The 23,735-nt window shown below is 45.1% G+C and overlaps 1 protein-coding gene across 3 annotated transcripts in view; it reads right to left on the bottom strand.

The window, feature by feature from the left end:
- LOC144104231 (xibalbin-1-like) overlaps positions 1-23,735 on the bottom strand; it is a 131,211-nt gene that overhangs the window by 65,895 nt on the left and 41,581 nt on the right. The window contains exon 1 of one of the 3 annotated variants that reach the window (XM_077637113.1): positions 21,057-21,172. The exons of 1 other annotated variant lie outside the window; for it this stretch is intronic. The gene's annotated coding sequence lies outside the window, so the exon portion shown is untranslated. Of the gene's footprint in view, positions 1-19,262; positions 19,287-21,056; positions 21,173-23,735 lie in introns of those variants that run through there. One more of the 3 variants, XM_077637114.1, reaches the window with a different exon arrangement.

Raw genomic sequence — 23,735 nt, 5'->3', positions numbered from 1 at the left:
CTCCGCCCTGCTCTGCTTTGGGACAGGTGAGGGCCCTAAGAGCGAAAAGGAAATTAAACAACAAAAGCGGAGTAGCGGTAAATGAGGACATGGAGCACAATACATAAAAGAGACGTTTGATGTTCTATGCCACATCGGCTACTGTGACTTTCTTGTGCCAAGTTGTGTGGTGAACTTGAAATTATTTGTTTTCCAAAACTGTGTCCTTTTGAAAGCTTGCAAGCTGGATAAATAACCTGAGGAATCTAAAATTTTCGAGGCATTGTCATCCATCTGTGCTCGCTGAGCCCTCAAGCCACTAATGTTACCGTGCCCATGTTTATTTTTGCAATTGGCTTTTTCTCTGAATTGGAATTGTTGGCCTATTTGGCACAACTCTTATTTTTTTATTTGTTTATGCCTGTTACTGATCTGCAGGCGCAGGCAATTTTTAATTTCCTTTATTTTTGTTGTTATTTTGAATTTAGCACGGAATGAGACTTCGATTAGGGAAAAAGTAAAAGAACTCGGGGAAACAGTTCGGTGCCATGTCAAACCTGACGAACCTGAGCACTTCTGCAGAATACGCAGTTTAGATGTCGATGACGCAGATGATCTCTAACCCGTAAAGAAAAAGGCCAAGAAGGGGTATAAGAAGGGTTTTCGGTAAAGAAGACGCTGAAGCTAAGACTTGTGGCACATCACAGTGCAGCATGCACCCAAAAATTACTCTTTCAGAAAGCAACAAGACCTCCTATATCACAAACTTTGAAATTAATAACAAAAGGAGCGAAATGTGTATATGTTGAAAGTTACTTTGCTTTAGTTCGCATTGCATCTGGCGGTCGCAGCCACAACACAGGCGTTGCAAAGTGAGTTTCCATTGCTAGTGGCGCGGCGGAGACAGGAGCCGTGGCGATGTGCTGAGCGCCACGGCTTCCACAGCATATAGAGGTTCCACATTGTGAAAACAGTAAAGGCTTTTGAGTAAATGCTTGGCACGCAGAAAGCACGCAGGTTTTGTTTTAACTTATATTGCCTTGGGCTGCTTGAAGCTAAAACCCGCGCAAACGCTTCCTTCATACCCTTAGTACCCTCACTACCTTTTGCTTGTAGCTTTCTGAATTCAAGCGCTCGCAAAGGGAGAAGTTCCTGTTTTTGTTATGACACGCCGAGAGCAATCAAGAAAGCGGCCTCATCGTCTGAAGCCCGCTCTGTGTCAACTCGAAAAACTTCGCAGGGGTGCTTCTCGGGAGAACACTAGAAAAAACGAAATAGAAAAAAAGAACCCAGGCACAAATGCCACCAAGATTCACGGTCCAGCTAGTAGAAGCTGCTTGCTAAATGTGCCATCCCGGAAGACGGTGTCACGCTCTATGTCTTCCCGCGAAGACCTCGTCGACTGTTCTCCGCCGCTTTGTGTAAGTGGCTGCCCGGCCATTTTCGCTTTTGACAACACCCCGCCAGTTCTTATTTTGAGACAAAGGCCGTGCCGTGCTTGTAAAGGGGAAGGGAGAGGTAGACGAAAGGGCAAGAGACGGCGCGGTTACGGCTGCGCTCTCAGACAATGACGTCATCGCTGCTCTGGTTTGATTTCCGAGTGAGGCTGCGACCCGGGTCGCGCCCGACTCTTCTGGGCCGCCTCGGAAGCAAACAAGCCCCAGCCTCGGTTCGTGTCCCTCCGGGTCACTAAGTTCGGCGCGCGTAAAACGGGACAGCCGTGAGGTATTTATTCTTACATAATCACGCCTGGTAAGAGATTACGCTGCCATGCATATAACTACTTTAGAATAACTCGCTAAAAATTAAGAGCACGCGGAAATCCATGTCGTTAATAATTATTCTTTTGAAGCTCCACATCTTATTTTTGTGAGACCGCAACAGTCCTCAAGCAATATGCGGAAGTTCCTCTACATCCGCGTTTACATGAATGCGACAGATGTCGATTCTTGTCCCGTTTTTGAGTGAAAGCGTAAAAACGTCAAGCAAGAGAGTAGAGGACGAGTAAACGACTTTCCCTCTCAAAATCGGCTCTTTCTCTCAAAAAGGGGACTGGAGATCACTTCTGTCGCATTCCTGTAAACGCGGCTTATCAGTGCTTACACGCAGGAGGTGCTGTGAAAGAAGGAAGTTGGCTTTACCTCTTCTAGCCTCCAGCTCGTACAGCATGACGAGAGTTCAATCACACGAAAGTATTTGAACAAATGTGACCACATTCGAATAATTCATTGCAAAACAGCACTAAACATAGGTAAAACAGGCATCCACAAGGAGGTCTGCATGCAAATGTTTGTCGCCTCTTTGTTTTGTTGCGCTTGCTACGCTCGAAGTAATTGGCACCCATTAGCCGTGCAAGAACTACGGACCTAAATGCTGAATCCGGAATAATGGTCTTTACAGCCAGTTACTGCTTCTTCACACTATATACTGTTATCTTTTTGTTTGTTGCTATTCCTAGGCGAAAACCTTTTTTTAAGGTTTTATTCTCTTAACTTCAACGTCTAAGCCTAACTTGCTCTCTTCAGGGTTACGTGCTGTATTTCGGTTATCAATTCCTTACGTGACTCTTCATTCAAGGTCTTACGTGACTGAAGTGGCATATGACTTGAGAGAGTTTTTGTGTTCGTGCGCTACACTTGCTGCTTAATTCTAAAATTCCTTTCGCATAATCCCTTCCGATGTTGCTCTATTATTTTTCTCGGTGTTTTTTAACGTTTTTCGAATTCGAGTTCGAATTTCGAATTTTCGAATTCGAACTCGTAAACACGCTTTCTTGGAAATGCTTATTCGATTATTCACTGTACTGCTAAGCTCGGCAAGATACGGAAGAAGGTACACAGAAGATGTTTTCGAAACGCAAGACGATATCAAGGTGGTGTCTCTAGAAAAGAATATACTAAAGCGTAAAATGTATCCGCATAATTGTTCTTATTTCATTAGACGGTTCCTTAACAGACTGCATAAAATTGTGCGAGTCGCCTACGCGTGTCCCTCATAGTGTAATTGCTCACATTTCGCAAGTAAAACAGGAAAAGTAGAAAGGAGCCTCGTATTCTCCGCCAATGGCGCATCGTGAATACTTCGCAATCACTTGAATTTGACACCTTCAGACGCTATGCATGCAGTTATGCATATTAATTAATTAATTAATTATTCATTCATTATTTATTTATTGAGCATCTTGCGAAATACAAACAAACATTGATGGACCCATAATCATTGGCTAGTAACAGGGCCATAATCAACATAGGATACAAAATAAAGCAGCACACTAACAAATGAAACAAGAAATAGAATCCATAACACAATAACTCAAAACGTGCATAGTTTATACAAAAATGAATATAAAGTCTCTTATCATTCACAATATTTCTAAAAAAAGAAACTCTTTATATCAGGTGTAATATTAGGGGCTTGTTTTATGTTTAGTGGCAAAGGATTCCAAATAAGAGCGCCGTTAAATTCTAAGAGCCTTTTTCCGAACAGGTTCTGACATGGAGGTAGATTAAAATTTTGGTTTGTGGAAGCTCTTGCGGTTATTAACGGAATTTTAAACAAAGTGATGGGAAGTGGATCATTAGTTACTATGATTCTGTGAATGATCTGAGCAATTTTGAATTCGTACAGTGCACTTAGTGGCAGGACCTGAAGAGAATTGTACAAGTATACATGCTACATTGAGAGCTCTTTAAACAGATATAATTCTTAATGCGCGTTTTTGTAGATGAAATACAGGTTCCAGGTATGTAGTAAAGGTGTTTCCCCATGACTCAATGCAGTAACCGTGGTGACTTTGAATAAAGCAAAAGTTAACAATTCGTGGGATAGAGACTCGCAGCTTTTTCTTGGCGTGTGCTAGTTCTATCAGTGATTTCTTTGTTTCAGGTGAATTCAACATTCTTCATATCGCAAAAAAAGTTGTCGGTGGCATCTTTCGAAGGCTGTAAATAACATTCCAGAAAATAGCGAGCTGAGTTGTACACCCTCCGTCATTTTCATCTAGACAGATTTTACCGCCAGTGAGAATACCTTCTTATAATAGCCAGGGATTCCACAATCTCTCGGGTACCAATTTCACAAGTCCTGACATTTCAATGGTACATTTTCTAACCGTTGTTACATTTTGTACGAAATTTTGTGCTTGCCTGAAAACAATTTAACATTCGTTTTTTAGGATGTAGAACCAAAAAATTCGCTTTCTTTAAGCCTGGACAAGCTGCTCATTCATTCATTCATTCATTCATTCATTCATTCATTCATTCATTCATTCATTCATTCATTCATTCATTCATTCATTCATTTTTGACAGAAACCGGCACAGTGTATATGCATATGCATATACATATAAGTGGTATAAATGTTTTTTTAAAAATCACAATAACGAACGATGTATGCGAGTGTCCACAGCATTTAAATTAGCAAAACAGAAACAGCAGAGGCACAATAAATTAACCTAAAAAAATTTGAGTTTTTCATCACGCTTGACTTTCCATACATGCATAGTCGTACGCAAGTCAATACACAGACGGGCACAAAAATTAGGGTCTGTGGATATTCTACCGCGATATAAATTTAAAGAACGTGCATGTGCGGCAAAAGACTGAATTACAGTGCATTCATGGAATCCAGTACCCTGATATAGGCCAAGGCTTGACGATGAGTGCGTGCTCCACCCACTGACCACAATACGACGTCGCTTGCTAGCGAGCAATAGCTACAAGAAAGTTCTTTCCAAGAACGCACTTCCCGTAAACGTTCGACCGCTACAGGCAACTCAGTGTCTCAGGTTATGGCATCAAATCATTCCGCCCTGCTGGAATTTGTAATTTAATAGGCCCTCATTAGGGTCTAGCATATATTGTAGCCGCATATAAATTTTTACTTCTGTCGAGGCCACCTAAAGGAAATAATGCTAACCTTTGTGTGGTTGCTGAACATTGGCTACGTAGAGCACTGGCTTTCTTAAAGAATCCATAGTTGATAACCTATGAGCAAGCAAACGCTTGGGAACACTGTTTCTTAAAGCAGTATTTTATTTCCTGTTGTATCTGCGCGTTTCATTTTCTTTCCATCTGTGTTTCACATAGCGTTGATTGGATTGTTTCTTGATATTTACTGTTCGTCTTGTTCTTTGATTATCCTATTGTTTTCATTGTTTGCTTTACGCCTTCTCCGACATTTTTCCCATTTACTTTTTCATTTCCTTCATACCTCGCTCCCTCTCGTTCACTATTTTTTTCTCTATCTTTCACTTTTTTTGACGCACGGACATTCCTTATTTACTTCGCTCCTTCCTTCTTTCCATTATTGCGCTCTTTCCTTCCTTCTTTTCTCTTCGCTTCAGCCGTTTCCAGGTTCGGGTTTTTTTTTTTTTAAGCGACGTTTATTGCCTCAGGGCATGAAAACTATGAAACGAGATATGAGTAAGATGCTTAAATAAATGAAAAAAGGTGGGCTGATCTGATGAAATCAAGAAGTGAACGATGATATGGACCCTGTGTCCAGGCAATATAGCAATCCGGATTGACCGGTGAGAGACCCACCGCCGCCAGGTGCCGAATTCTCGTCGGCTTCAGCGCCGGGAAGTCCCACAACAGGTGGTGGATATCCGCCTCACAGTCTCTGTTCTTGCAGACTGGACACCCGGGGCGGGGATATAAATCTTTGAAATGCGGCCACTTGCGTGTTCCAGCTGGAGTTAGGTTCGGCTCTTCCTATTCCTATTACTACTGCTTTCTTCCCTTCAACGTTCCTGCTTCACTTCTCCTTCGTTACTAATCTTTGTTATAATCAGCAATGTGACGACAATGCACGCTTAACTTCTAAGGCCGCCGACAGTCGCACAGACTGCTACAGACACTTATTACGCCGCGCCAACGGCAGCCGGACTAGAATTTCGCAATGGACGCATACGTCACCAGCAACGACCGCACCCGCCTCGCGACAACCATTGCGGCCGAGCGAAATGCCAACTCGCAATCTCTAACTAGGACGGGGCGGTACCCGCGGGACGTGTCTCTCTGACGGTTCTCGCCCTCTTCAACGCTTAGTTGCCACGAATGGCAACGTGTCTGGGTGACGTTTAATTCGCGTCACAGAGACTCGAATCTCCGAAATCCCCTTCCCCCCCCCCCCCCCCCGCCCCTTCCCCACATCCCCCTTCCAAAGAACGAAGGAGGTGTGGCAGGATGCGAGGCTTTTACTGCCGCTTTCGCTAGCGCAACCGTCGCTTTAGTTCCGTGCCCAACATGCGGCGTACAGTTCTTTTATAGCGGGCAATAAGAGCGCCGCGTCAGAGCATGGACAATTTTGTTGCTCTGAGACGTGTCTAATGCCACGTAACGCGACCCGAGTCACGTGTCCTTGCACTGACTGCCGGCTGGGGAAGAGCATTTATTTGCTGATGCTTTTTCATCTTCGTATCTTCATCGGGAACGTATTACTGCTCAGAACACGAGGCGCGCGGCAAAGTTTTAGACACTGAGGCAGCCAACAAAGGAGCGAGGGCGGAAATTTGTTCCTTCTTGATTCTTTCCCCTTTTACGAAGTGATTCCTCCTATCTCGGCACGAGTTTCATGGGCGATATCGCTATTGTTTGAGATGAAAGCTGTGAAGATAGTGCGGCATTTATTTTTTTATTTCACGCGTATCTCTAAGCGATTCAGATGGTGTACAGATAAGGACATTAGACAAAAGACTGCCTCATTGTAGGACTTTTTCAAAATTCATTCATTGATTAGTTTTCACCATTCATTAGTTTATCCCACCATATTCTTCTTGAGTAATGGAGGTTTCTGAAAACGCCTGATATGTTCGTTTTCTGGGGGGTTTAACGCAAGGCAGCGGTGCGAGACATTTTCTACATATAATACTCAAGGACAGGGTTTCGTGCTTGAAAATGTGAACATTATATAAACCACCAGCTAAGAATCTCCCCCCTTCCTCCGTGAAATGCCCTCGCCATGAAAGGAATTGTGGGAGACTTTCGCCAAGGTGCACAGCACCCATGGCTACTTTTTTGCGCTATGATGTGTATTATTTGTTTTAAGACTGTTGTGAAGTGACGAAGCCGATGTTTTTCCCTCAGTCTGCACAGCCCAAAAAGACACCTGACATTCTCTTTCTTCAGCGGCTAACGAATTTGTCGCTGCCTATGTTCCCCACGTTAACTCAAATAAGATTAGGAAAAAGAAGGACCTGTAAGCCTAATTACTTGCCAGTCGGCTCGGAAATGATTGATCCGCTGTCTTTAAGCAATGCTCAGTAAAATATGCGGTTGCCTGAACGGTATGAAGCTCGTTTCTCCTATGAAACAACGAAACAAATTGCATGCTTATCAGGCGTATAAGGTAAGAAGTACGACAAAAATAAATACTTACTCGGCAAACCCGCCGCGGTGGCTCAGTGGTTAGGTGCTCGGCTACTGATCCGGAGTTCCTGCGTTCGAACCCGACCGCGGCGGCTGCGTTTTTATGGAGGCAAAACGCTAAGGCGCCCGTGTGCTGTGCGATGTCAGTGCAGGTTAAAGATGCCCAGGTGGTCGAAATTATTCCGGAGCTCTCCACAACGGCACCTCTCTCTTCCTTTCTTCCTTCACTCGCTCCTTTATCCCTTCCCTTACGGCGCGATTCAGGTGTCCAACGATATATGAGACAGATATTGCGCCATTTCCTTCCCCAAAAAACCAATTATTATTAATAATATTATTATTAGTTCTCGGCAAACTTTACCACACTCCGGTGGAACTAACCACACCACATCCCCAAAATAAGCTTCCTGTTTGCCTCGGAGTCTCAGAAAAAAAAACGCGCTGACAACGCAGTCTTTTTAATCAAGTCGACCTAATCTGGAATAGCAGCACGAATACAACACCCAGCAGAAATTGATATTCGCTCATGCCCACTGGAGCCAGCCAATGAAGCCAGCAAAATGTCCGCGTTCCAGGAGCACAACTAGGTTCGACCCACCCCAGTTCCGCCCTGGAGACGTCGGAGTGTAATTGGATTTGCGGGGCACGCTACGCGATGTCACTGAACCTTTGGGAGAAGAAAAAGACTCGTATCTATAGCTGTTCCCTCAAGTAGCACCCACAAGAAATAATCACACAGGGTTCTGATCGAGCGGTTTGCGTTGAGCAGGACCTTGGCTGAAAAGAACACTTGACAACTTGTCTTCTTCACATTTATGCTTTACTTGTCTGCCTTTTCCTGTTGCCCAAATGGAATGTAACTTTTCTCAAATAAAGTAGCATGAAAAGCTAGGATAAGGTTGTTCTGTCCGGGATATCCGTCATGAAGTCCGCATCGTCTGACAAGAATAGACTCAATATCCCCCAGCCCCCTCATTATCATTTTTCTCCTGTTTCCATTCCAGGTACTCCAAGACTTAAAATACGCGTACCTTGCAGGGCCTTTCAAATCACCATAAATGCTTTCGCAACGTACTTTACAGCAAACTTTTCATTATAATACAACTTTAAAAGAGCAGCATCTTGCTCGTCCTTGTTCCAATTCAGCTCCTTCCAACCACTCATTTCTAGTAGGGTGTGCAGTGTCTTAAAAAGCAGCCAGCAACAGGATCCTTATTCTACGAACAGGCAGAGACTGAAAACACCGCTCCCGCTACCGCCAGATCCATCCTCGACGACACTCAATCAGAGAGAGTGTATTCGGCGCTTCTTAAATTGTGCTTTTGAATAATTTTGAGAGGATTTTATTACTATTGCTCTATTGAACGTCTGAAGGGTTGCAAAGTTTGTACGGTAGAAAAATTTATTCTCGTTTCAGTATTTACTCCTTATCGACTTCAGTACTCGCCGTTTGACTGTTGGTTAATCTTTCAGGCTAATGAATCATCTTATGAGGACTAATTTTTCTTTACTGGCTCTCACGCATTGTAGGAGTTATATATATATATATATATATATATATATATATATATATATATATATATATATATATATATATATATATATATATATATATATATATATATATATAAATATATATATATACATAAATGTTTAAGCCGTAATATCAACTCAGTCTGCCAGAGCTCTTCCGTATTTGCCGGATTTCTTCTAGTCCTCTCAGCATTCAACGTTCCGCCGATAAACATTTTTATTAAGCGTGATTGCTGCCACGAACTGAAGCTGGCGTGAACTCAAGAGCACCTGGGCAGGTACCCAGATGAAAATCTGAACGAGAATGCGACCGCTATGACTTTGAGAGTTGACCGCAATTCCAGCTGTAGCTGTTCTTTATCTCGGCGAAACAAAAGAAGTACTTTATATATAAATTAGTGTATTTATATACGTTAGGCCTTTATGAAGGAGATTGCAGTGGTGCGGAAATGTTTGCAGTCATGGCATTCTGGGTATCCTAGCCCTCGCGCTAACGTACAGAATTAGTTCCTGGTTTTGCATTTTTCACTTCATCTGCCGTTGATGTTGTTTCACTTTGAGGGATTAGAATTTCATCGGACGTTTTTTTTCTTAGCTATGAATTTAATTTCCTCTCTTTCTAGGTGTTTCTCACCGCAGTTATTTAAGGACTGTTTGTCCTTGATGGTTCTGAGAGAGCCCGTAGGTGTCTATGACATTTTAACGTCCAGATAGATTCAGTTTCCTTGTTTGTACTTTTTCCAAGTATTAGAAAAATGTTTCTACACTTGGTCCCTTTGATATCATTTATCGCACCACAAATGTTACCATCGCCCGATTTGTTCCGTATGCCTTGTAAATTGAGGTCAACTACAATACAGAAATAAATGAACAAACGTATCAAGAAATATATGCAACAAATAGATTATCTATTATGCAAACAAAACATTAATGACGTAGCCAGAGGGGCACTGCAAGCTACTGGTGCAAAACGTGTCGAAAAGAGGCAGTGGAACGCAGCACCTCTCTCTTCCTTCTTTCACTCCCTCCTTTACCCTTCCCTTACGGCGCGGTTCAGGTGTCCAACGATATGTGAGACAGATACTGCGCCATTTCCTTTCCCCCAAAAAACCAATTATTATTATTATTATTATTATTAACGCAGTGGCGACACCTTGTGACTCGAATCACAAACTCGACGTTCGAAAATATTCTCTCTGAGGATGACGCGCGCGTTGCGCATTACTCATGGACATGATTTTCATGACATGTCATGAGAGTATAAGAATGGTGCTGCTAGGCGCCTTCCGTCTGTACGTGGGTTCAAGGCCAAGTATACAGTTCTGGTCAACATTTCCTTGGACTTCACGGTTGTAGCTGCGTCGCCCTTTAAGGGTGATACCGTGGTAGTTGTGATCCCTGCAGGGTATTTATAAGATTTGTCCGCCTCAATACTCTCTACCTTTGTGGTACTCGGTATTTCGTAGCAGCCTCATTACACTGTTCAACAGGAAGCCCTGCTGCCTGCAAACGTCTGACAAAGTCTCTGCAGTATTCGATATATCACCTCACTCCCAGTGGGTGCATTTCATGAACGACCCGCATAGCATACGTTATTTAGCCAGGGGGAAGTGAAGAGCTCGGCATATCACTCCTAGATTCCTGTGCGTCAGTGTCCCCAGCGTCTTTCATTCTTGAGGCTGATATACGTTTTGAAGACTAATGACCATTTACTAGGTCATAGTTATTTGTGCAAACTTCTGCACGCAAACTCCTGCGTGACTAAATTTGCCCTCCGTATGACACCTCTGTGTGGGCGGTGGTTTTAGTTAGCATTTTGTTCTATGTTCAGGCAGCTACCAGAAGCCGAATTTTGAAAGTGCACTCTTTAGATTACTCGTAGTCGCTGCGACGCTGTTAACAATGAGCACGACTACTTCAAAGAAAGGCCGCAGGTTTTCTGATCCATTTGCCGAACACTGATTTCGAACTTTCGCAAGGGACACTCGTTAGAAGCGCGTGTTTCCTGACACTATAAAAGCTCCATGCCACAGCGGTGGACTGCTGGTTCGATAATCCGCCTTGTACGCCGCCGGGTACGCTCCGGTGAGACAGTCGGTATCAGCTTTCTTCTGGCCTGGTTTTCGGCTTATTTAAGGCGCAATGCTTCGGAGATGAGTCTGCGACCGTCACCTTGTGTAGGCGGACATACTTTGTGTCATGGAGCTGCTTGGTCAAAGCGGCACTTGCGCCACCGCAATTCATCGCTATCATCTGCAATATTAAAAGCTGCATTGCTGAGCAGTGCCGTCACAATAAGACAGTCGAACACGTTAGGAGCCGTAGCGCTTGGGTGAGGGTGTAATGCGGTTGCGAATGGTTTCCGCTGGGACCTCTTGTTCGACTTCAGGCACGGAAGAGCACAGACAACCTATGATGGCGAAGCGCAAAGGGGAGCGTCTAGCAGGCCTTGCTCTAAAGTTCGTAGAGGCCAGTATTTATGGATTACTCTAAAATCTCGCGGCTCAGTTAGTTTTGTTTGCAACTAAAACGGTTGCCCAAGAATTAAGGCACTAAGCGCGTCAGGCATCATTCTTAGTGCCCCGTATCATAACAACACACATAGCTGCAATGCAGAGTGATCAAAGGCTCAGCAGGATACGATAAAGGAGGGGCCTAAAATGGAACCGCAAGGTCTGAGCAACGCTTTTAAATGCAACAAAAACACCTTGCAAAGCGGGCTTGAAAAACAGTAAAAGCAGGCGAATATCACAGTACAATCCAGTTTTCCTCTGAAGTGGATACATCGGAAAAGCCATTCTTGAAACGGCAGACAGTTTATTGAAGTTAGGCTTATATCCACATTTTATGTCCCGCTTTCTATGATTTTTTATGTTTGAATTTGGGGCGCCTGCGAAGTAGTGTGTGCGCACGTTTAATTAAGTGGCAGTGAGGCGGGACAGAAGTTAAACGATTCCATTTTTGGCAAAATTAATCAGGCAACAATGAACTACGCCGCCTCCTTTCGAGCAGGCGCTGCCTTAATTTCCCGCATGTCAGCGTCGAGATGACGTGGCCGTGTTTTCTTCCTGCCCGGTTTCTTAATCGAATGATCAGAAACAAAGGCGGGTCCTCAATCCGGATCCCGATAGCGTGTTTGCCAAACCCATATTTGCTTGCTCAGGCTCGGAACTTCCAGCGAAACTCGTGACAGCAATCAGTCGCATTCGATGCGCGCAATCAGGAATCTTCTGTTTTGCTTGGCTAAGATGGGGTGTTTGCATTTGTAGTAATTACTCTCCATCGGCGGTGTGGACCATCGAGTGTTTCCAACGGCACGGAATGAAATTTCTTGTGGTTTGAGTTAACTAAGGCTGGGTGAGTTAGTGGCTTCCTTCTGATAGTCGTCAGTTAAAATCGCCAAATTTCGTTTACGATACAAATCGCAGCTACTTATCAAGCCGAAATAAACAGTATGACCATCCTGATTAATTTATATTCTATTTATATTCCTTTATGTCTATGGAAGTGACGTCACGCTTGCAGTAATGTCACGATTTACCAGTCGGTACCTGATAAGCGAAACATTGGCATAGGCGTGGGCAAAAATGATCACGTTGTACAGGCCAAGTTTGCGCTTTTAAGGCCAAAAACTCCTTCCAGTGTGAAAAATAATGTGTACCCATGGAAGTAATGACTGCCATTTTTTTTATAACACGCAGTAAACTGGCCATTTTATCATACCACGCATGTGCACTAACTTAAGTTGTCAGATGTTCGTATAGACGCAAACAAGTAGTCCTAACTCTTGCTAATCTTGCACTTTCAACTAAAGATAAACAATTTTGTAGTTTCTTTCTGTACCTCTACTTTTGTACTCCTTGAAATGCGTGATATTGAGCGATTGTTACAGATTTTACTAGAATACATTTGGCATTTTTAACTGTTCTTCTTTTTGCCATCTTACACGCATTATTCCGTATAATTTAATTTTCTTTTTAATTTTTAAATTGGTTTTTTGGGGAAAGGAAATGGCGCAGTATCTGTCTCATATATCGTTGGACACCTGAACCGCGCCGTAAGGGAAGGGATAAGGGAGGGAGTGAAAGAGGAAAGGAAAAAAGAGATGCCGTAGTGGAGGGCTCCGGAATAATTTCGACCACCCGGGGATCTTTAACGTGCACTGACATCGCACAGCACACGGGCGCCTTAGCGTTTTTCCTCCATAAAAACACAGCTGCCGCGGTCGGGTTCGAACCCGGGAACTCCGGATCAGTAGTCGAGCAATCAGTACGCAGAGGCCTCTAAGGTTTTTCTAAATACCATAATCATTTTGATAACAATATGTGACACTGGAATATATTTAGATATTTATTTAGATGTGCAAAAAAAAAAACAGGACATGAAACTAAAATTTTTCAGCGGCTGTGGTTATTGAAATTTTCACTCTATTATGACTACGACGAAAAAAGGCGATCATCCGTTGAAAACACCTTTTATTGGCTGGAAGAGCTTTTCTTTTAGTAATCTGGTAGTTTGAAATAAAAGGTGGCTCCAGCCGTGCGTAAAAGAATTTATTTTACTTAACCTGACCTTTTGGTAGCGCTTAGACAAATAATCGTAGAACACTGTTATTTACTACCAGACTGGAACAAGGTTAAAAGCTGCATTTGCTGCCGCAATATTCTGAAATGAATATTCTGAATTCTGAAATGAAAGCGATATTCTTCATATTCTTTGCCGGTACCTTCATATTCTCTGTCCGGAGTGTTCTGTGAATGCTACGCCGAAGGGATAGTGTCTTTCCGTTGTTTTTGGTACGGTGTACTTCAACACCACAAAGTTAGATTGGTTACGCTTGTGTTCACTTCAGAAGGAGTACTGATCGATTAAGCTTTTTATTAATCACCGTTGTGTGCATCTGAAAAGGATGGACTGAGACAAGTGTTGCTTTCCCCGTTATTTGCATCGTTACAAGACAACTCCATATGCTTAGCAACGCTCGGCTGTCGTAATACCCCTCGTATCATGGTACATCTTCCTTGATACGTTCTGGACAATTCGCAGAGCGGTCCGATCTTGCGAAAAGAGACAAAGTTACCGCACCGTGAAAGTGTTGTCAGCGTGGTATTATTGCGAACGCAGACGAGCCTTTATCGCAAGTGCCTATACAGCCTGCTTGGCGTTCATGTACAATGTGCGATCGAGCAAGGAAGGGTTCATTCGAGCGTGGCACATCAAGTGCAGTCGACCTTGAAAGGATGCGCAGCTTGTTTCGCCTCTACGAACATCATGTCTCGGTGAGTCCTTTATATCCTCGGGTTTGCTCCCGGTAACCATGGATGCCGATGCAGTACAACAGTACAGCTTACTAGAGTAGCAGCAGCGTACGAGAAACCGTCTGGTCGACCACACTCTGCCCATAAATTGGGCATGACCCCTCCGCCAGCTGGCGTTAGCGCCGCTGACATGCTTTTTCATCTTCCCATCGACCGTCTTGCGTCGTATGGGCTTGCATATACATAGGAGCGCCGAGCAGAAGCCGACAATCTACGCGGGCACTACGTATTGTGTTCATTTGTTGCTCGTGTGTGGCTTGTACCCCTCGACAGAGATGAATAAATTACGTAACGAGGCTGTCTGGCGCTGCATTATTGGGGCTTGCGGAAGGGATCACTCTGGCCCTGCATTCGGGACGGAATGAAGGCAGGCCCACTTTGTAGGCGCCGAAAATGGATTACGGATCATTACTGCCGTTGCGTCAGTTGCGTGCGGTTTTCGGCGTACGTGGGATGCTCGTTTCTTTCGCTGTTGCGTTGCGTGTTCGGGTCCGGTGGTGTGGTAGAAGGGTTGCGGAATGTCTGCGTTGTTATTGTTGAGGCCGAGTAATGTGGCAAGGCGTTCCCGCTAAGCCGGCGATTTCGCGCAGGGCGCACGCATTTCATTAGCGCTGGCAGTAAGGGTAGGTTCGGAGCGAAGCGTGGGGTGGACCCTCGCAAATGAGGAAGCACAGGAAGTCGCCGAGTGTCCGAGAGAGAGACAGACATACGGGTGGACGGACGGACTACATCGTGCAGCTGCATTTGCCTGCACCGTGCGCAAATACATGCGCTTTCGAAAGCATGCAGGCAAATGGAACCCCCGCAGTGCACGTAACTAGTCTTAAACGCCAAATTTTTTCGAGCCACAACGGCGAGGTTATTAGAGTTTTCAAAATTCTAAAAACTGATATGGCTATTACTGAAAATCGGCAACAAATTTCTAATTGCAACTTGGGGCCTATATCTACTAATTATAAGCTTAATTATTAACGATTAGTTAACCAGCTTAACTAAGAACGCTTCAGCGGTTTTCTGGTGTCCGCCAACAGTGGTAACACTTTTCCGCAGAAACCATATTTTTACCCCAAAAAGCCTATTTTTGAAAATTTTTTAAAGTGCTCGTTGAAACACCCGGTATATAAAGCCTAAGTAGTTTTGGGACGTTAAACCCCTTAAACCAAAACAAACTTCATACACCAAGTCAAGGTACACAAAACCATTGCATGTTACACTTTCACTTGGCATGTAGGTTTAACTACGGTTGCCTGCATGGATAAACATGATAGTTCGATAATACCTGCGTAAAGTTTGTTACGCCCGTAGCGATTCGTTTGAAAGCACAGGAGACGTACCATTTGTGACGTACCATTGTAAGGGTGGGCACAGTAAAATTGCTCGCGCAATAAACAAGGAAACAGAGTATTCGGCTTGGAAAGAGCATGTTTTTGAGCTCTGATGTTGGGTGAAGCCTTAAATTGCAAAGTTTCGTACAGCAAAATAAAAACATAAAAAACGCCCCCATCATTGTCGTTAGCAGTGTTCAATCAACTACGAAGTAGGTGCTTCTTCCAATCACCAATTCCATCAGTGACCGGGTTGAGTTGCTGCGGCATACCTTGCTATGCAGACCACACGTTAAATATAGGGGAGACACAAGACGGGAATCACACTTAGGTGCATTGCTACTTCGAATTGAAATTTGTTGCATCGCTAGTGCGAATACCTCGGAAACTCGAATTCCTCCTGCGTTGCGCATAGGCACGTTTTACTAGCGATCTTTATAGGATATTTCCGCGATCTCAGTCATATGCCCTCGACTTGAGTTTCACTACTCTTGGTACTCATTTGGACTATTTAATACACTATTGGCTTTTAGTGCTCCGTATTGAACATCTTTTACATGTTCGTCTCTTCGAACTTTTAAATTTAAGCTGTTGATTTCAATGCTCGCTTTCTTCCGTCTGGAAGGAAAACAAGCACGAATTGGAGAGGAACAGTGTTTTTCTACCCTTCCGCTAGAAATACTGACAAATGCTGCACCCTAGGAAATTTATCGGAGGGCCTGTATTCCACATGGCAGCTATCTTACTTTCTCAGAAATTTCCTTGTTACTCTCTAAAAGTTCTTCATGCAAACCGTCCCAAGTAAGACCGCATTAAACCAATTTTTATTTTTTATTTGTTTTTTCAGCAGTCACAACAACAATGCAAAAATTATTCAGAGCGAAATATTTTCAAACTTTGTGTTCCTACAAATTCTAAGCGTGCATTGCTGAAACGTGTTTTACTTCTTGTTTAGCGTTCAACTTGCGCTACGTTTTCCTGGAGATTTCACGAAAAAAACAAAAAAATAAGCATACGGTGCCTACCGACACTGCCTGCTGGTACTCTGCAACAGTCACCCTTTCATACATTTCACGTAGTACGAAAGCCCAGAGGCACAGAACTCAACTCTCCAACCCCGCGCACTTCCTACGAAGCTGCGGCTTTTCCGCAACGACGCCAGCGGCCTCACGGCTCACGTGTCGAGCATTCTAAGCGGGCACATTGTGCCGAGGCAACACGAGCTCTTTCAAAAGGGTTCAACACCCTCCGTTGTCCCACTATGATAACGGCATTCTAGCTACTCTGTTCGTCACGCCTAACCAAAACCCGAGACTCGTCGGCGGCGACGAGGAACGCGATCTTTCCCGCAAGCTTGTCTCTTTCCCTCTTCCCCCTTCCATCCTCTCCGTGACGCGAGTCAACTTCCGACTTCCTAGAACCCTAAACCGCTCCCCCCCTCCTCTGTTACATCAGGCGGGCGAACGACCCCGTAACAAAACTGTCCGCAAGTTGTTAATCTGTCTTCTGCGGGAGCCGGGATAAACAAACATACAAACGAAACACTCGCAGGTCCTCTGTCTGCTGAGAGTGAGTGCTTTCCCGTGTATCGCACCGCCGTCGCAGATGCCCGTCTCTCGGTCTTCTTCGGTTTCCATGGGGGAGTGGTAGAGCCACGTGACTGCTTGCTCCCAGGGCTCGCCTATCTCTCTCCGCCACGTCTTCGATTCCTTTGCATCGGGCTCGGGTGTGTATGCCGTACGACGCAGGCTGTTTATCTCTGCCATGTGTGCGTCATCGCGATGGTGTTAACACAGCGGTGTAGTGTTACGTTGTATGCCCTGTAGATTCAAAGAAGGCGCTGCAGGTTCCTACTTAGGACATCGCCCCCCCCCCCCCCCCCCCCAACACCCTTTTCTTTCTTAATATCGCTCCCTGCCATCTCTGTCACCGGATTTTTGTTCCCATTGTCTTCCGACTCCTGATCTCAACTGTCCGCGTCTGATAAAAAAACCCTGGCTTGAGCGACATGCGTAAGCGACAAAGTTCTAAACAATTCTAAAACAAAATTCTAAAAATTCCAGACGAGGAATGGGCTCGGCACGCTCGAGTTCGCCTTTCCAAGCTACAAGTTCGAAAACAGAGTGGAGATTTGTTTAAGCACTTTTTGACGTGGGCGTACGCTGGATCTGCGCGCCTATTTGGAGGATTGCTTGTACTAGTCTGTGGGCGTTGAAACTGCAGTTAGTCGTGACAACGCTGATGACAGTAACATTGTAAAGATTTCGCATCGCTGCCCTAATCTTCGCAGAAATTCTCCGTCTGGCGTTGCCTGAAACAGAGATCAACCTTTCATCCACCTTAGCTCACCACCCTGTAGAATTATCCACCAGACAACTCCCCCCCCCCAACCCCTACACACCCACCACCAACTAACCCACTGCCTCCCTACAGAAGCTTCACTAAACGCTAACAGCCCACTTCCAAGGGCCCTAGCCACACCCATTCAACCACTTCACTCTCCAGACGCCTCCACCCACAAGAACTACACCCAGCACTGGAACGGAAAAGGAACAGCGAAATACAACACAAAGATGCAACGGAAAGGTGATCATTCTAGAAGGGAGATGTACAGCCAATACTGCTAATTCGAACTTACCGCATCGGTTCGTGTGAACTCCTGTGCATTTCTTTTAAATTTTTATCAGGAAGAACTTCCCAAGATAACGAAAACATTGAGGTAGGCACTGGGATGCAAAAAAAAAAAATATTGCACATTTGCGCAGGAAGAAATGCCCAGAATAGCCAGATAGATAGCGAACAGCGAAAAAAAAGTAAACCGAAGTATAGGCTGTCAGGAATAAAATCAACCTGCTAAGCATGAAACTATTGTGGTTTACATTACTTAACGTATTCAGAGCGCCAAAATGTAAAAAGAAAACTAACATGTCACTAAATCACCTGCGCGTGTTTTATGATTAGGCCATTCACAAAGCTTAAGCGTGTCCTTGTAATGTAAAGCAAAGAAAAACAGACAGACTAGCTAAAAGTTAGGAAGACCAAATAAGGCCAACCTTTACACTCGTTGCACATCTGGGCTGAAAGTTTCACCCTTCATTCTAGCGGACAGAAATAGTAATCAAGGCGGCAGATAACATTTGTAAAGCAAAACACACTTTCCTAAAAAATTCTGCCTGCTCCGCAAGGTCCCAGCCTCAGTGCATCTGAACTCGCAAGACTCGCAAAATTAAGGAGAGTTCAAAACCACGTCGTCCCTTTTTGAAAAAACACCCTCTGCTCCAGCGAGCCCAAGAGCACCCGTTAAATAGAAGAAGGGTGTGGCAGAGTTGCACGCTTCCATTCCCCCCGCCCCCCTGCTTGTTAGCGGGAACATTTGCGTGTGCACACGAGCTTGATAAAGACGCTCCACAAAGAGAAACACCCATACGAAGAAAGCATACAAGACCTCCTCGCAAACGATTCATATTTCCCGGGTAAAGGAAGAGGGGGGGGGGGAGGCCTGTTTAACGCGCCTCGCTAAGCTCTCTATTCCTGTGCATACTGTAGGCACAGCGGTAGTACCGGGAACGTCGTGCACACATATGCGGGCAAAAGATACGGGTTCGTGAGCACGTGTAATGGGTCCAACCTCCCCCGCAGACCACCTCTGCCCTTTCTGCAGCGAAACGGGTGGTGCTGGAGAGAGTACCGAAATGAGTAAACGCATGGGCACAACGATACACACACATGCTACGCACCACAAAGAGCGGTCTGGTTTCGTCTTTTATCTCGGCCGAACCAGACGCTGGGAGGCGTGTTGTCACTCGGGTGTTCTTCCCGTTATATCTGCGGGGCACTGCTTGTCGCCAACTTTCTGCGAAAAAAACGCCCCGCGTAATAGAGAGAAACGTTGGCGGAGGTTCTGAGATGGGGGAGAGAGAGAGTTCGTGTCTTTTGCTTTGTGCTATGCAGCAGTGAGAGAGAGGGAGTTTTTAGAGGAGCTTATATGAGAAAGAAGGCTTTGTTCTTCACCGAAACGACTGAGTTGGAAAGGAGATGAGTTGAGAGAGAGAGAGAGAGCGCGTAGTGTATGTGTGCGTCGGAGGGTCCTTTGTTTTGCGCCTTTTGGAAGAGGAATTTTCGTCCCCTTTGGTAGAATGCCGTCGTCAGGGAAGCGAGGGTTTTGGGGGATGCGGGATGCGGTCGGGCGTTTGTCTTTCGGCGGGCTGGGAACAAGAAAGCGGTCTTTGAGCTATTTTCTCGGGTTTTTATATTTTTGTCGTTGTCTTTTTTTTTTAGTGCACCAAGTTATTTAGAGGGGCTCTTTGAAGACGTTCTCCTGTCGTGGCCAGCACTCCGTGGTTCTGTGCCGAATCACACGCAGGATTTTCTGTCGTCTGTTTTTTTTTTGTTCAATTCTTTTGGGTATACTAAGCTGAGACAAGCATTCAGGAACATCGCCCAGTGTTTCGGTGTGAACAAAAAGCGAACAAGAAGAGACCTTACGTTCTCGCTCTTTCCTTTTTTTTTAAGGGCAGTTATTCACACCTGGCTTGCAAAAAAATAAATAAAAAGTTCTCACAGAAGATTCAGCTCTGAAAGGGACCCTGAAATGATTTCGATTGACGTATTCTAGTGCAACACACCTGAAAAGTGGTCTTAGTGGGTGTTCGAGACAAATTTCAAAACTGCGTGAACCCTATAATTTAGAAATAATTTTTAAAAATCCCTGCTAGCAATAGCTTGCAGCCGATCAGGGCGACACCAAACCACCCCGTTCCCATCCTGATGACGTCACTGTGCAGTCGGGGAGAGCTAATGCAGAGCTTTTAAATTTGACTCCAATACCCGCAAAGACCACTTCTAAATGTTTGTTGCACTGGAATATGCCCATCAAAATGATTTCAGGGTCCTTTAAGGAACTACGAGGACAGTATACCGAGAGTCCAGAAAGGAAATAAAAAATAGAATCCAAGAAGAACAAGAGATTTAGCAAAACACCTGAAGACCTGCAGGAACCCGACTGTTTGGTACGAATTTCCCAAAGAAGGTAGGCGTAGCTGGGGGCGTCAGAAAGTTATAGGTATGCGGATGACATAAGGGAGGTTGCGCGGTTAAAGTGGGTGCAGCTTTCACAGAGTTAATTGGGGAGATATGGGAGAGGCATTTGTTCTGCAGTGGGCATTGTTAAGCTATTGACGATGACAATAATTTTCTCTATGTGAAACGAAAGCGGGATGACATAGAGGCGTGTTGTTCTGCTCAGAGAGCAGCAGAAACGCTGGAAAGGAAACACTGAAAACTTGTCCTAGCAGCTTACAACGCCCGTTTTAAGTAAAACATGAACGTGAGGGTACCCTTCGTTGAAGCTGTCTTGTTACATAAAGCCTCATTTCCCGATGCGGGATTTTATTGCAGCGTGTTACGAAACATTTGCGCTTGTATATATATAACGAGAACACAAAAACGCGGCAAACGCGAAGCATAACTGAGACACTGGATTTTGTGCCCGGGAAAGCGAAAAGTATAAAGAGAGGCAAATGCGCACTGACCTAGGCAATGTTTCTGTGGACTGCTGGAAGAGGTCTAGGCGCTGCAAGAAACAACTAAAAATCCTCTTCTCGAATCACAGATGGCCCCTGTACAATAATACGCCGCGTAGGAGACGTTCCAGGCAACTTGTGGTTTGCTGCGATGACACTGTGGCATCCGAAGACGTCATCCGGCTTTTCAGCGGACCGGAAACGGAAGTCCACGTGCGGGCAGCCGCTTATCCTACTCAGACTATGGGGTTCGCTTCTCGTTTTGCTTCTGAGCACGCCGTTTCCGCCGTCATCTCCTTCTAGGCATTGTCGGCGGAAAAATGTCGGGCATTGCGGAGGTCAGGAGGAGAGCAACTGCTATCGGCGTGGCGTCGTTCTTGCAACTGGCAGGAAATGGTTTGCCCAAGGTTGCACATGCCAGTAACCAGTTCTCTCTTAGTTGTGTCTTCTTTTGTCGTCGCATTGAGGTGAGATGTCTCCTTATTGTTGATATGATGGTGTCGGCGGCGCGGACGTTGCTAATGCCTTTACCAGCAAAGAAAGAAAGGAAGAAACAAAAAAGAAAAAAGAAGGAATACAGAAAGCAATAGGGTGTATTCGTTTAGCATAACAGATGAAATACAGTCACACAAAGTTGCACCGAAAACCGAATCGTGCTGTTTAGTACATCCGCCGCGGCGGCTCAGTGGTTAGGGCGCTCGGCTACTGATCCGGAGTTCCCGGGTTCGAACCCGACCGCGGCTGCTGCGTTTTTATGGAGGAAAAACGCTAAGGCGCCCGTGTGCTGTGCGATGTCAGTGCACGTTAAAGATCCCCAGGTGGTCGAAATTAATCTGGAGCCCTCCACTACGGCACCTATTTTTTTTCTTTATTCTTTCACTCCCTCCTTTATCTCTTCCCTTACAGCGCGGTTCAGGTGTCCAACGATATATGAGACAGATACTGCGCCATTTCCTTTCTCCAAAAACCAATTATATTATTATTATATGCTTAGTATCTGAAGCCAGACTTCCGTATCAACATCTTCATTTCTCACGCTCTTCAGCGCGGTTCAGGTGTCCAACGATATATGAGACAGATACTGCGCCATTTCCTTTCTCCAAAAACCAATTATATTATTATTATATGCTTAGTATCTGAAGCCAGACTTCCGTATCAACATCTTCATTTCTCACGCTCAGTTTTCCTGGTGAAGATTATGAATTTTAATGCGAAAAGCCAGCTTTGGCCACAGAGCACCATGGCACTCACTCTAATCATAAATATGGGAGTAAGAAGAGAGTATGCTTTCCTCTAGCTCACTCCTTTTCTAAGCAAAGGGAGTCTACTAGGTGACAGCTTACTCCCTTTTGGTCATTTCAGCTTACAGTGCAAGATGTCTTTCTTTACAGAAAGGTGGGGCCAGAGACTCATGTTATAAGCACTTCAGCCCAAAGACGTCTTCGAACAAGTCCTTTAGCACGAGGGTGAATGTTCATTTATTAAACATGTATTGTCCGGTAGCAACCCTGTGTCTTCCTTTATGTTGTTCTTTTGTGTTTTCTCTGCTATTAGAGAAATGTAATTCCATGCGGCAACGTGCGGAGCTTTCCTCATTACTCATACTAACTCTCACTGCTGCGAACTCTCCTAACCAAGAAGGGAATAGGTAATTATTAAGCGCCTAGATGTAACCTGCACGCTGAAGCCTCATGCACGTGGAAGAATCCGTGAGAGATTCTCATCCAGAGCGTAATTCACGAGGAAAGCTTCATGCCTCTATTGAGACCGGAGGAACCGGTTTCAGGGTAATTGGTCCTCGGTGCTACTTCATGGCAGACTGATAAAAAAAAAAGGAAATATGAAATACTACACAACAGTCAGGCGTACACCCTGTCGGAACCTATCTCAGCGTTCGCTCAGCGTCTCTTCTTCCCGGTTCTTAGTACGTTCTTTTTTTTCCCGCGGATTTCGGATCTCTCGGCTAATGCACGAACGCCCTTGCATTGAGACCCGGTGTGTACACGCAGGCTCATTGCCAACGATACTCTCTTCCCCTCCCCACCCTCCTTTCCACTACTGCCCGGCCTTCCTCGTAGAGCTCAACCAGGCCGGCTGAGGCAGTTGTGACGCCGCCGGCGCCATGGGAAATCAGAATCCTATCCACGGTCGTCCGCGTACCCTTCTGTACGTGGTGCTTCTGTACATGGTCTTCTGTACATGGTGTTTGTCGCGTCTGGGGTTCGGGCCTGCCAGAATCCCTTCGCGTTACAACACCGAGGAGCTTGAAAAGCAAGATGGCGAAGGTCCCTCGCTAGCAGACGGAAGCCGGTGAAGAAGCAGACGACACGAAGGGAAAAACAGGAAAAAAAAATAAGCGGTAAAGAAGAGGGCAGTATCAGAAAGCCGTCGACATAGAAACGACACGCAAGAAGATCTAAAAATGATCCTGATATCTCCACAGCGCCATGAAACAGGCGTCTTCCACCTTTTGATTAGCCTGTCCTACTTATTTTTCTTATTTTTGCTTCTAGTTCTGACGTCTTGCCGCTGTCTGCCTCACGTTTTCATCGCTGGCCACGTCCCATCACTTTTGGTTGTTGAGCAGCCCATTCGCTCGTGTTCCCTGAGCGGCGGATTCTGCCCCGATGTTTGTGGTGCGCGTCGCTCCCGGGGGGGTTTCGAAAAGGCCGGTCGATTGCGATGCCG

Source organism: Amblyomma americanum, chromosome 9 (assembly GCF_052857255.1).
Source record: "Amblyomma americanum isolate KBUSLIRL-KWMA chromosome 9, ASM5285725v1, whole genome shotgun sequence".
NCBI lineage: Eukaryota > Metazoa > Arthropoda > Arachnida > Ixodida > Ixodidae > Amblyomma > Amblyomma americanum.
Note: the sequence above shows the minus strand (reverse complement) of the source record. Positions and strands in the feature narration are given on the sequence as shown.